A 15,460-nucleotide genomic window follows, 5' to 3' on the forward strand; every position below is an offset into this window, starting at 1 on the left:
GAACCTTCGTACACTGTTGGCAGGGTTGTAAATTGATGCAGTATTACTATGTTAAACAGTATGGAAGTTCTTCAAAACATTAAAAATAGCACTACCATATGATCCAGCAATTCCACTTCTGGGTAGTTACCTGAAGAAAACAAAACATGAATTCAAAAACATATATGTGTCCCTATGTTCATTACAGCATTACTTAGGATAGCCAAGATATGGAAGCAACCTATGTGTCATGAATAGGTGAATGGATAAGGAGGGGTGGTATGTATATATACAATGGAATATTACTTTGCCATAAAAAAGAATGATGTCTTACCATTTAAGACAACATGGATGGACCTAGAGTGAAATAAGCCAGACAGAGAAAGACAAATACGATATGATTTCACTTATATGTGAAATCTAAAAAATAAAGAAAAACAACAAATGGAACAAACAGAACAAAACAGAAATGGACACATAGATACAGAAAACAAACAGGTGGTTCCCAGAGGGTTTGGAGGTGGTGGAATGAGTGAAATAGATGAGGGAGATTAAGAGGTACAAATTTCCAGTTACAAAGTCAATGAGTCATGAGACTGATATGTACAGCATGGGAAATATAGTCAATAACATTGTAAAAATAAATAAGCAAGCACATAAAGTTAAGTAACAGGTGTCTCAAAAAGGTAGACAGTTATGAATATGTTTTGGTATATTTTTGGAGGCAGAATGTGTCATTTGAATCATGTTGTTCCTGTCCTTGCTTAACCAGTACCCAGCAAAATGTTTTTTTCTAAGAGATTCAACTTACTCCTTCAGTTGTACAATAACTGATCAACCAACCTATCCTTTGTATTTAGTCATAATGCATTAATTCTACAAAACACATTGAAAACTTGCTTTTGTCCAGCAGGGCAACATATAATTTTTATATCATGCCCCACAGATATGTGAATCTCTATGGCTTTGGCATGTAACAATCTAGGGTGCTTTCTACTATATATGAAATATATGTGGCATGGATATGTACTAATATATTCCACCTGCTTTTTCTCCTATGATGTGCTATTCCTAGATGCCTCTGTTACATCTACCATTCAGAATACAACATCTAAAACTCTAGAAACATACTGATTATAATCCTACCGTGTCAGAATAGGACACTGAATTTACAGGTAAGTCAGTTCAGAAAAGAACCTGGAAAATAAGAAACATGTAAGAATATAATAATGAAAGATTATGCAGATATGAGGAAGGTTTCTTGAAGTTTTTCAAAACGTACATATTCGTAAGCTGCTGTGATTGCTGAACACCTTCTGTAGGGTGTCTCGCTGTACTTTTATACACTTAATTTTAACCTAAGAATCCTTTTTTTTTTGTTTTGTTTTTGCAGTACGCGGGCCTCTCACTGTTGTGGCCTCTCCCGTTGTGGAGCACAGGCTCCGGACGCACAGGCTCAGCGGCCATGGCTCACGGGCCTAGCCGCTCCGCAGCATGTGGGATCTTCCTGGACCGGGGCATGAACCCATGTCGCCTGCATCAGCAGGCAGACTCTCAGCCACTGCACCACCAGGGAAACCCCTAAGAATACTTTTAATAAATATTTCATCTTGGTTATCACTCAAAAAACACCAGGTGATTATGCCAATCACATGGAATTCTAAATACGAATTTATTATCTGACAACTATTGACTGTTGATTCTCTCTCCTAGAGAAGAACATAAACACTCTTTAAATACTGAATATAATGAAAGTTAAGAAAAATAATTTATAAAGTGATAGTAGTGGAAACATCACGTGAGAAGGTCACCTGAAATGTGCTAAGTGATTAAACTTTGGAAATGGCATATTCTAGGCCCCAAGATTTACACACTACCTCTAAATCAGGTCATCATATTAAATCAGGTTGATTGCACCCAAGGAGATTCCTGGGATTGTTCTCTACTTTGGAACTAAAATAAAACCTGGGAAGATGTGTTACAACAAGAGTTTGTTCATTTCACTTCTTGAAATACTACCCAATAGATAAAGCAGTTATTCCTAAGAAAGAAATGCCGTTACCCGTTTCATATTGACTGACATTATTTCCTTAATAATTTCAGCTCATTATTGACTGTCATGTCAATGTATACCAGCTGAATTGAACCATTATATGCCCTTTGATGAATAATTAATAATCTAAAATCTTTAATTCTCATTTTACATTAAAAATCACTTTAAACTACCACAGAGATCATTTAAACATTATATATCTTAAAAATGATACAGTATTTGAAACATGGCACATAATATACCTATTATATTCAGTATAAAGTTATACATTTTTATGGTTTGCAATTAATTTTAAATTACCACTATTGTGCACTTAAAAATGAGTCACACCATAAAGAAACTAAAGGTAAAGAGCAGATCAAATTATGTTTTTTGAAATAGAAAGATGCTTTATATACTAAGCTCTGCTTTTAGTCTTATCTTGATTGAAAATTTTGCTAAATAGAAAAGAAAGAAGATATTAGATGAACAAAAAATTTTAATATTTTAAATCTTCTGACTTCTGAGTGTCAGATTTACTCTTCATATGAAAGCTTTCTTTTCATTTATTTTAATATTTTCTTAATTAAAATTATTAACCTAATAATGAAACCAATGTATTTTGAATCACAAATAGACACCAAAGAAGATCCAAATACAAGCACACCATAAGTATAATTTGGCAATAATTTTAAGTGTTTAAGAACAAATTATAAGAATATCATTAAAGAATAAAATGCACCCTCTAGTTACAATTTAAAACTTCCCAGATTAATTGTACGGTTGTAAGAGAAGTTTGCAGTGTTCCTATGATTTGGAGCTTTTGGTTAGAATAAAAATAGGAATGCATTAATGCTTCAGGCTTTCCAGAGAAATGCTAGTGTTAGCAATATGTATATTCCTGCCAAGACAAGGATGGTGTGAGTCATCATGTGTAATGACTGATGTGTCACTTTGTCAGTCAGATATCATCCAGCCTGAAAGTGGAAGCACCGAAATCCTTGGCAGTGACAGCTGTGTTTCTATATAGAATACTGTGAAGTTGGGAGGTGTGAGTGAGACAAAAAGAAACAGGCCTCCTCAATGTTAGAATCCTTTACGGCATAAGACTTTCAGACTTCATAGAGTAAAACTCAACTCAAAGAAATACTTTTGAATTGTGTATTATTATCCAACTCGTTTAAAAATATGTATATAAAAACTTGGAAAATAATAGAAAGGTAATGGAAAAGACTTAACCTAATAACACTAATTGTTTCCTTCCTAAAAATACAAAACCTTTATAAAACCACTATGTTTTGCTTTACAACTCAACATGGTAATTGTGAAAAAAATAACATAAAAATGACACATTAAAGGATAAGTTCAATGTTGTAGGAAATCACAGTTTGTCATATATATTTTAATCTTCCTTGGGGTTCTGTGGCAAATTAACAATGGTCTTTGCAGGTGGGACAGATGATAGATATTTGAAACTCTTCTCAGAGATGGGGAATAATACTAAGTTTTTTCATTTAAAGTAAATATCATTATAAATTATTTGTGTTATGCATGTATTTATTATTAATTTTTTTAAGATCTGAGAGTTTATAAAGATCCCAGTAACAAACTCTTTTAAACTCAAAATAATTATTGATTCCAAATAAAATATGATAAGCAATTAAGACAAATGTCAGAAAAAGTAATCTAAGAATGTATTGACTGTGGGTTTCACCTGAGTCAGAATGGAAAGTTTTTACTAAAAGTTGGCATTCTTCTTCAACACTTATTCCAAAACCAAGTACACCTCAATATTTGTCTTGTGATATTAGCTGGCTTTGGTGAGAAACCAACTACACACACACACACACACACACACACACACACACACACACACACACAGAGACAAAAAGATATTTGGATTAGTAAGAAAAATAGTTTAATATTCACTTCCAGAGGATATGTGTACTTAGTTTCTTCATAGGAGTTTTAGATGCATTTTGCTGACTTTGTCCTCACAAATAATTGTATGAAAGAGAAATTAAATCCCATGATAAAAAATATTTGAGGACTTTCCTAGCAGTCCAGTGGTTAAGACTCTGCGTTTCCAATGCAGGGGCCGTGGGTTTGATCCCTGGTCAGGGAACTAAGATCCCACAATATTGTATATTAACGCATATATGTGGAATCTAGAAAAATGGTACAGATGATCTTATTTGCAAGCAGAAATAGAGACACAGACGTAGAGAACAAACGTATAGATACCAAGGGGGAAGGGTAGGGTGGGATGAATTGGGAGATTCGGATTGACATATATACACTACTATAATGAGACCCTACTGTATAGCACAGGGAACTCTACTCAGTGCTCTGTGCTGACCTAAATGGGTAGGAAAGCCAAAAAAGAGGGGATATATGTATATGTATGACTGATTCATTTTGCTGTACAGCAGAAACTAACACAACATTGTAAAGCAACTATACCCCAATAAAAAAATATATTTGAAATGATATGAAGTTGAGAAAATCTAGAATAAACAGAAATGGATTTTAAACTCTATTTTCACAAAAGTTGATAAATGATTAAAACAGAAAAAGACAGTCATTTCAAGAGAAGAATCCAAATTATTATTCAAAAAATGTCTTCAGACTAGAAATCAGCACATTTCATGCAGAATGTAATATATTTGGGGAGTGCCGGAATGAATCATTTACTTGTTTTATTCTTCAGTTATCTGTTGTGAAATGGAGTAAATACTTGCCTCCTCCTTTCTTCTCATGAACCTTTAGGTCACCGGTTCTCATTTTTCCTGTGCATCAGAGTCACCTAGAGGACTTAAAAGACTGATTGCTGGTTCCACACCCAGAGATTCTGATTCAGTATATCCAGGATGTATCTATATTTCAACAAGTTCTCAGACATCAGTGATGCTCTTGGTCAGGCAACAACCTTTGAGAGCCATTACTCTAGAGTAATGATTCAAACTGCATGTAGGATAGAAATTTAAAAAGAAAACAGTGGAGAAGAGAGTATTTCAAAGTGAAATAGGCACCACCTGAAACAGTTCCCACTGGCCAAAGGTAGAATAATTTAAGCAACAAAAATAAAGTAGTCTTGGATTATGACCCAAAGTATAAAATACTGATGAGTCCATACTGATATGAGGTAATTGTATAAGTAAATAATTGAAGGAAAATAGACAAATCTGTGCAGAATTCCAAATAATTTATATAGATAATCCCTTCTTGAGGAGATAGAGTATAACCCCCCATCCTTAAGTGTGAGCTGTACATAGTGACTTGCTTCCAAAGAGGAAAGTGTGAAAAAGAGGAACTTCACAGTGGAAAGACCTGTCAAACACTATCTGTCAAGAGATCAATGTTAACATCATGTCAACATGATGTCATGTTGACAATATGTATACTTGATATAATGTGGTGAAAAAGTCACTTTACTCCACATCTTCCTCTCAGAAACCCATAACCCCACTCTAATCATAAGAAAAAAATAGGACAAATTCCAATTGAGGACATTCTAAAAACTCACTGAATCCTCAAAGTTGTCAAGGTCAAGCTGTCATCCAAAACAAGGAAAGTCTAAGGAACTGTTAATAGCTAAGATGAACTTAAGGAGAAATGAAGGCTAAATGTACATGTGGAATCTTGAGTAAGAGTCTAGAGCACCAAAAGGACATTTGTTAAAAACTAAGGAAATCTGAATAAAATGTGGATTTTAATTAATAACAATGTCTCCATAATTAATTAATTAATTGTGTTGTTAACTGTGACAAACATGCCATAGTGATGTTAACATAAATAATAGGGGAAACTGGATGTGGTGGTATATGGAAACCTGTACTATTTTCACAACTTCTCCATAAATCTAAAAGTATTATCGAACAAAAAGTGAATTACAAAAAATAAAAAACAGTGAGGATGGAAATGGTTAAGCAATTGGGAGACTGGGAGAAACATGTTACCATGTCTACAAGCTTTTTGGTTTTTATAAGAACAAAGTTTCTAGACACACTCACACACACAAAACAGAGAGAGATGAAGCCTGGAGAGACAGATAGAGAGACACAGAGAGAGAAGGGTGGGGTGAGTCTCATTGGACTATTTTAATGGGTTTTTAGCTGTTTCCCAATATCTATTTTCTTCAGTTAAATATTCAGACTTTCCCCATTGAACCCATACATTTTAAAGAAGCTGATATCCTCATGGTTCAAGGATTGAGGCATGTGGCTGATGTGGCTGAAGCCTAAGACAATTTGCTGAAATTCATCATCAGAGCCACAGATACTGATAAGTATAGGATCCAATTCAGCACATCTGTCTGAACAAGACTGATACTGAAGGCTTCTGGGGAAGAAAAATCTACTGAATATATGGTAGACAGACATGAAATCTGGAATGACTGTGGCAAATTTCCCAACATAATGGAGTCCAGCCTTTGGATAAAACTACTGAAAAAGGGAAGGAGAAAGAAAGAAAGAGAGAGAGAGAAAAGAGTGAATGAGGGAGGGATGGAGGGAGGAAGGAGAGAGAAAGAGAAAGAAAGAAAGGGAAAGAAAAGAAATATGAGAGAGAGAGAAAGAGGGTAAGGAAAGAAGGAAGGAAGGAAGGGAGAGAGGGAGGAAGGGCAAGCAGTGAGAATAATAATAATACTAAGTTGTGATAATATTTTCCTATTGCTTAAACCAAGCAACCCAGAAGCTTCTTTACCTCCAGACTTCACAGATACCTAGGCTAATAAATTTACCTTACAGTTTAAATTAATTTGAGTTAGAATTTCTATTACTTGTGACTGGAAACCTTATAATTGATTTAAAAAATGAAAATGTATTCCACATTAAACATAGATCAACTTAACATATTTTAATAGACATACAATGATTTGAAATGTGTTTTTAAAGAACAACAAGTGATATAGCATTTAACTAATCTAGGTAACATACACGTTAAATTTCACTGGCACTAAAATGTGGAAATACGCTTGTTATGGAAATTTTGTGACTAGTAATAGATTTTATTTGCTTTGCGGCAAATAAATATGTATTGTATTTCATCTTCCTATCTCTCCTTAATTTTTAGGTAAAAAATTTCAAACTTTTGCATTGACCTGTTAGCCATTTAACCCTATTATTTTGAGAAAATTCAAAAGCATTTTAAATGTTGTGATAATATTCTTAAAATTAATTGCATAATTTATAAAGTAATGACCAAATCATTCACTAAATTACTTTGAAAGAAAACCAGTTAAACTATATTTAAAAATAGAAGATTTTTCCAATTATCATCAGAATCCAGAAACTAGGAGGAGGCTTATTATATTTAAAAAATGGCAAGAACTACATCATAGCAGAAGATTCAGCTGTGTGCCTAAAATGATATATTGAATGATTTGAAATTTTCAGTGGTGAGAAAATATCCCCTTAACAGATATCATTAACTTAGGATATTTCAAGGAGGCCTGATATGAGTTGGGGACCTTGAGAAAAGGAGGACCAATGCAGATCAGTCCCTGAAGACAATGGATTTAATTAAAGTTCACAGAAAGATGACCCTTAACTAAAGTGCAAGCAGAGCTAAGTGAAATCATAGTAAAAGCTGCTGAAATAAACACTCATGTTCTTGCAGGAAACTGCCAAATACCTTTCTCTGAAAAATAGTTGGAAATGTAAAATGACTGTGAGTCCTTAGGATTGTTTGAAAGTGTATGCTTTTCACCCACCCTCACTTGGTGAAAAGCAGGAAATAGCAGCCACCCTGGATGCACCTCCCTCTCCAGTGTAAATGTTGGAATCAGGAGGAGTGGCTCTCCTGTCTGATCTCCTCAGTCTTGGTGCTTTGGGAATCATATCTGTTTCTTTCATCAGAAGAACTAGGCACAGTTTATCGGTGGCACAGAGACCTATACCATGATTACAGGGTTCCGAGGCTCTAGAGAATTCTTTGTCTTTCTGCACTGAGTTCACGTTTGGAACTGCAAAAAAAGCAAAATGATATAGCCATTCATTTTTCATTTCATTTTCCTGCTTCAATTCAGATTCCAGCATCCCAATAAGTAGAGTCTGACAACCCTGGCAAGCACTTCAGGCATCTTGTAATGTGGACAAAAGTGCAACAGTATGTCTCTTAGAAAATCATTGGCTTTGCTTATCACCTTCTTAGCTTTTCTTGAGCAGAGACACTAACACCTGAATATAAAAGCTTAATACAGGACTTCCCTGGTGGCGCAGTGGTTGAGAGTCCGCTTGCCGATGCAGGTTACACAGGTTCGTGCGCCGGTCTGGGAAGATCCCACATGCCGCGGAGCGGCTGGACCCGTGAGCCATGGCCGCTGAACCTGCGCGTCCGGAGCCTGTGCTCCACAATGAGAGAGGCCGCAACTGTGAGAGGCCCGCGTACCGCAAAAAAAAAAAAAAAGAAAAAAAGCTTAACACAATATCCCACTCAGCAGTCTCACGGAGTCAAAACAAATTATAAAGAAACCTTATTTTGGCTATTTTAATCATGACTCAATTTATGCAGACAAGAAATTTAGGGCACTTCAGTTTAATATCCTCACTAAAAATATTATGAACAGCAAGGCTTCATCAATTACTTACCACTTGACCTTGAAGTCTTAATTATCAAATTCTTTAGTGTCAGTTCTGAGAATGATGAGGTTTTACCATTCATTTTTCAATCCCATTACCATGATTTTTTTTATGAAATAAATAACAATTTAGGCTGTCTATTATTTTATGGATTTGCATGTTCTTTATATACTATCTATGTTTGGGATATTAAAACATATCACTCAGATATAACAAATAGCTACAAAGGAATGGCTATTTATTTCACTTGAAGCAGTTCCATTTGTCATGGCAGTTAGCTTTAGACTCATTGGTTTGACGGAATCCCTAAATATGCTTTTCTTTAACAAGTTTTTAAAAATACTAAATTGTCAATTAATTTTAAGCAGTAGAAGAATGCAAAAAAGGAAATGACAAAAGCCACCTCCTTAATATTTTAAGTTACAACCCTCAGCAAATTACAATGGCATCTATGAGTCAAACTGAAGAGAACCTATTGACTACTGAAGTTTTCAAGATTTTGTACAGAATATTCTAGGCATTGGAGGCTCTTAGTTTTCTTTTTCTTTATCATTAGGTGGCATTTCAGTGAATGAACATGCTATTTTCACTAATTTTCCATATAATATTAAAAATACTTTTATATATGCTACTTCCCTTCCTTTACAACCCCTCCCTGCCCAAATACACCAACTCCCTCTTCATCCTCACAGATAAAAATCCTCCTTAAATTTGTACATGTATGTATATGTGTGTACGTGCTCATACACTATACCCCAGTGATGTGTTTTCCTTCGTCTACAGAGGTATGACCTAAAGGGACAAGACTCTTGGTCTGCTCTATTTTTGTTTTTTTTTCTTTCCTGAAGAAAATATATATGTCTTCTTTGCCCTGATCCTATTATGGCTAAGGTGTGGAGCATGCTTTGAGAAGGGGTTTAAATCTGGGCAATTTCTTTGGAATGGGGTCAAGCTTAGAAGGACTCAAATGGTTGAGTGTCCTCAAATTGTTGTAATTAGCATGCACCTGGATTTTTTCATTTAGATTGTACATTTATTTAAATAGTTTAAAACAACATTCAGACAATGAACAGAGTGACTTTAAGGCTAATGGAGACTTATTTTTCTTTAGAGGGGAAGTCTAAAACCTCTCTAGAAGCTGCCCTTGGCATCTCTATTATTTAGATCATAAAACAGTGCAGACTCTGGGCTAGCAGTGATCACGCTGACCTGTGAGGCCCATTTTCTCTTCTTTCAGGAGGAGGAGATGCTCTTTCTGCCCTGGCCTCAAAGGGAAAGACCTGGCAGCTTTCTGACCTTGCTTACTTGAGGGACAGCACATTTGTGGCTGCTGTGAAAGATAACTGCATTATGTTAAGTCCCTCTGCCCTTTGTCATATGCAATATAACCCATGTTAATATGTGGCAGTTTTTGTATTGATTTCCCCCTTGTGGATTTCGTTCAGCCCATGTCAGATATAGATAAAAATTATTATATATACTGAATTTACCTAGTAACTAACACCGCAACTAGATTTCAAGTATATAAAGGTAGCTTACACGACCTTAAGAAAGAGTGGATGTTTCCAATTTAGGCTTAGCTCTACCATTCAAGTCTTTTTTTTTTTTTTTTTTTTTTTTTTGCGGTACGCGGGCCTCTTACTGTTGCGGCCTCTCCCGTTGCGGAGCACAGGCTCCGGACGCGTAGGCTCAGCGGCCATGGCTCACGGGCGCAGCCGCTCCACGGCATGTGGGATCTTCCCGGACCGGGGCACGAACCCGTGTCGCCTGCATGGGCAGGTGGACTCTCAACCACTGCGCCACCAGGGAAGCCCCGTTCATGTCTTAACTCATGAATACATTGTGAATACACAGCAAACACATCCGAATTTGCCTTGAAAATTGTATTGAGAAAATTGTCCAAGAAACTCTGTGTGTTTCATGGTCCATGAGTGCCCTCCACAGAGTGCAATGCAGACTTTTTTTTTTAGTGTTGTGTCTGTTTAACTTTCTTGAGCATTCTGTCTTGGATCATTTCTGTATTAGAGAAAATTCATAAAGACTTGAAAAGAAATTAAATTCCTTGATCTAATTTAGTGAAGGTTTAATCACTTAAGTTACTAGGCAAAATGTTAATGCCAGCCTAACCCTCATTCTCACTGCTCATCATCCTGCTGCATCCAATTGCTTGACAAGGAGCTTATGAAAAATGCTATTTTGCTTCTTAAACAACAGGTAATGGATTTTTAATAGTTTTTGTTTTTTCAGCTGTTCCTTCTGTAGAAAATTGAGTTAAGAGCACAAATGTTGGCAATTACTCCTGTACTCCACGGCATTTGTTTGGAACTACTATTTAATAAATCTACTGCAGCCTTTATATTTTTTTAGACCATTCATTCCAAGGCCCCTGCTTAGATTCGTCAACAAATAGAAAGACCTCCTGGCTCTTTCAAGGGAATGTTGTGTGATAGAATTTAACCAAGGGAGAGCAAAGGTCCAACTACTCTAAATTTCATTCATTTTTCAGGCTAATAATTTGATATGCATAGAAACAAATCATTGTACATTGATCGAATAAATAGAAGGAATACACAAGGCCCACATTAGAGGGCAATTCCTTTTGAACAAATAATTATTGCTCTGGCAGTTCCTTAGAGTCAGTCCTGGAGAAAGTAAACTGAGAGAAACATCAGGGAAACCAAAACAAAGCGAACTCAACATTGTGATCCAAATGGCCCTCTTGAAAGAACCACTGAAAATGCATTGTCATTTTAGGAATAGATGCTGAGCAATCACAACCATATTCCCCAAAATATGAAAGGAATGGAAGGCTTGTTAGCAATGCCAGTGCTGGGCTGACATGACAAGTTTAACATTAGACAGCCCAGTACAACTCCACTCTTCCCAGCATAGTCCCTGGTCTGACCAAGCCTGAAGACCAGCAATGCTGAGGTTCCTCCAGTCTCAGGTTGGTCCCTGAGTCCTTGACCAGAACTGCTCCTTTCACAGCTGAAGCCACAAATGCCACACAAAGGCCTGGAGTGAGATGAGCAATATACTCCCACTTTGGTAAGACACAACACACACACACACACTAATTTGCTTGATATTGAAGATAATTTATTAGCCATAAATTTAATTTTCTAATTATAAGAAGGACAAAGACAAAAATAAGAAGGCTGACCCATGAACTGAGCTCTGCCATGACTACTATACAATTTAGAACATCTTCAAAAAGATAACTTAAGGATTATGTGTTTTAATTGATTTCATGACTGCCAGAATCAATCTATAAATTAATTTTAAGAGATTTGAGGAGGTTAGCTGTGTCCCATAAGTATTTTTAATGGAAGGTAGCACATTTATAAGCTACAGGGGCCCAGGCTTCTTCTGTCTTGTAGCTCCGCCATCTAGAAGAAGAGGCTTTCAATGTTACTGCATATGGGAAAGAGGAGCCTGGGGGACATTGTAGGGCAATTTTTAAGACCAAGAACTGGTGGGATTTCCCTGGTGGTGCAGTGGTTAAAAATCTGCACTCCACTTCAGGGAACACGGGTTTGAGCCCCGGTCTGTGAAGACCCCACATGCCGCGAGCAGCTAAGCCCATGCACCACAACTACTGAGCCTGCGTGCCACAACTACTGAACCCCATGTGCCCAGAGTCTGAGCTCCTCGACAAGAGAAGCCACCACAATGAGAAGCCCATGCACCACAACGAAGAGTAGCCCCTGCTCTCTGCAACTAGAGAAAGCCCGCGCGCAGCAACAAAGACCCAACGCAGCCAAAAATCAATCAATAAATTTATTAAAAAAAGAAAGAACAAGAGCTGGAGGTGGCTTACATCACCTCTGCCCATAAATTACTGACCAAAGCTCAGCCAGTAACACCCCATCCTGACTGCAGGCAAGTGTAGGAAACATGATGATGTAGTAAATGTTTTTCTGTGTCTGCAGGAGGAGGAAACAGTATGGTGACTGTGTAACCTTGTCTCTGTCTCACTTTCCTCTATAGGATAAATACCTAAGTACAATCTAAGCACATTACTTTCACTTTGGGCCAGTTTTCCTAGTATTATATAAATCGTCGTAGTTTTCCTTAGCACACTCGTATTTTTTTAATTTCTCAATATTTCATAATGCAAGCTCTTAAATTTAATAAATGACTCCCTTTACTTTGTCTTCCTGTTTCAAAACCCTTTATCTAATAGATCCATGTTTTTTGAGGTTATTTCTAAAGAAGCAAAGCTTTGGGATAATATATTAATGTGTAGTTTGGGACACTTCATTTATTTAGGTCAAAGAGTTAGGAAGAAGCCCTTTAGGGCACTTACTGGGAATTGAACACTCAGGCATTTACCCCAGTTTTACAATAATGAGATAAAGCAAAAGAAATCCTTGTCAATTTAATAGAAAATTCATCATCAGAGAAAAGTCTGTTGGCTTGAGCTTGCAGCAAAGCATGTTTATTGCTTGATTAACTATTAATATGGTTAGAGGTTATGCTCTTTGGTAAAATCCCATTAGAAACACACAGTGGAGTAAAAAACATTCAACATCAGCATTATTTGGAATACATTTAGAACTATGTGACTAACAGCTAAAGAATGAAAACTGAGCTTACTTGCATATAGAAACCATAGACCAGACACTGCCATAATGCAGTAATGCCAAGGGGAGATTTAATATACAAGAGATAAAAAAGGAAGAGTTTCATTCTTTTGACAGTCTAGACAGTGCAAAACCATATTTCAAGATCAAATGGCAGTTAAAATAAGTACATGTGTCTGTATTAACTAATCAATCATTATGATTATACAGTCTAATTAAGTAGAATTGAATTGTAGCCTATTGCAAACTGGTGATTAAATGGTAAGAAGGAAAATCCGAGGACCTGGCTCTATTAATGTGAACACAGATAAAGGACAGGTTCTTGGTACCCATTTCTCTATGTGTTACACCAAGATGATCCCTGCCTGGACCTGATAGTTTTAGGATACTTTTGATAAGGAATTCCACTCAAAATGAATGAAGGTTCAAATGGGGAATATGGAAAAGATAAATAATAAATGTACAAACAGTGTAAAGACTGCTTATCTTTGGTGTCACTAACATTTTCCATAAACACCAAAATATAAAAGTATCAACATTGAATTATTAGTTAAAAATACATGTTATGCAATTAAGAGCTAAGCTGACAAATAAGGCCAGTTTCTAGCTTAGTGTTTAGGCTGTAGAGGCGTTTAGAGATCCTTTACAATTGCTACTGTTAAAAATGTCTCTAATCTATACTATGGGTGGGCAACTTATTTTTATAAACTTTTCTACTTGAATAATCATTCTTTGAATTCCTGTCTGAGGAACTTCTCTCCTGGTATCTTAATTTGATGGCATGTATTTTCTGATGAGATAGCTGGAATCCAGAATTATAAACTATTAACTCTTTAAACTTACTTTTTACTCATTATAGCCTAAACTTAATATTCAGAAGGTTAAATCACACACAATTTAAAGTCAGACTCCTCTCAAAAACTGGTAGGTTTTTTTTTTTTTAATCTTCATGGGCTTAAATACAAAGCATTGTAGAAAATAATGCCTCTTTTCTTAATTGTATTTCGAATCGAATGAGTATGCATGAAATTGGGATGATATTGTTGCTTGAGAAATAAGATAAAACTCCACTACTGGTGTTCCCACAAATAAGAATCTGGGAATTAAATGAACAAGGTAAACGTCTATGTTAAAACAAGATCTAATTCAATTAAAATTGATACCTCTTTCTGAATTGCATAAGGGAGTGCTGTATTTCACACAGGGATTCAGTATCACATATACATCATACAGGAGTCATTTATTTCAGACCTTTAACATGCCACTCTTTCAAAGGCGGTCCATGACTTCATAAAGGATCTGACTGACAGTCTTAAAGATCTCTCTCTTATGTGTATCCATAACACAGGAATCTACTGTGCAAATTTCTCCACAAACCCGGCATTTATGTGTGAACTATACCCATCTTGAACTGATGAAAACAGGGTAATTGTTGCACTTGGTTTCCAGGGAGACAACACTTTACAGGATCCCGACTTATGCTGCTCCATGCGAAGCTGTCTTAGAATCGCCTTCAAAGACCCCTTGTCTCCATCTGTGAGCTCGAGGTAAAGTGCTGTGATGGCAGCTGCTAATGAGCTGACTCGCCTTCATCAGGACAGCCTGAATTTATTTCTGCTGTCCCCCTAGGGAACTGTCAACTAGGAATATGAGTGAGAGGAGAAGAAATGATTGCCCCTTCCCAGGAGCATGGCACTCTCTCAAACACACTGGCTAATTTGATAGTTACAACAAAGAATGGGGGGGAAAAAATCCATGTACATTTGCTGATACTGCAATGTCAGCTAAGTGTTTTCTTCCTAACTTTTCCAGGGGCAGCTTCACCCTGCCGTGCTCTCTGCGTGTGCCCATGACTCTTCGTTTTGTCAGCTGTGCTTGCTCCTAATTGCAGATTTTGTTTCCGTGCTCCTAACCTGCAACTGACGACAAAGAATTTTAACAGAAACTACTGAAAACATAAAAACATGTTTGAGATCACTAGTTGAAAAATTTTTTTGATCTGGTAATATTTATTAATGGGGCACTGCAATGAGACTATTAATGGCAGAGGTCCTCTGTACACTGGGTCCCACATCAGGACCATCACTGTGAAGCAGAGACACGGTTCAGTTAGGCTACGAAGGCCTGATTCTGAGGGATAATTAGATAAATTCTGCTGATATTGGAGCAAATTCATGAGTGATAGCATGCTTCTGGTTGCATATTTTGGGAACTGTTATATTCCATTGGGAGGTTTACTTCAAAATAATATAAGTAAAGGACAATAGGATACTTACTAAAGA

The sequence above is a fragment of the Monodon monoceros genome, unplaced genomic scaffold (assembly GCF_005190385.1).
Source record: "Monodon monoceros isolate NGI ecotype Baffin Bay Population unplaced genomic scaffold, NGI_Narwhal_1 Super_Scaffold_11, whole genome shotgun sequence".
Lineage (NCBI taxonomy): Eukaryota > Metazoa > Chordata > Mammalia > Artiodactyla > Monodontidae > Monodon > Monodon monoceros.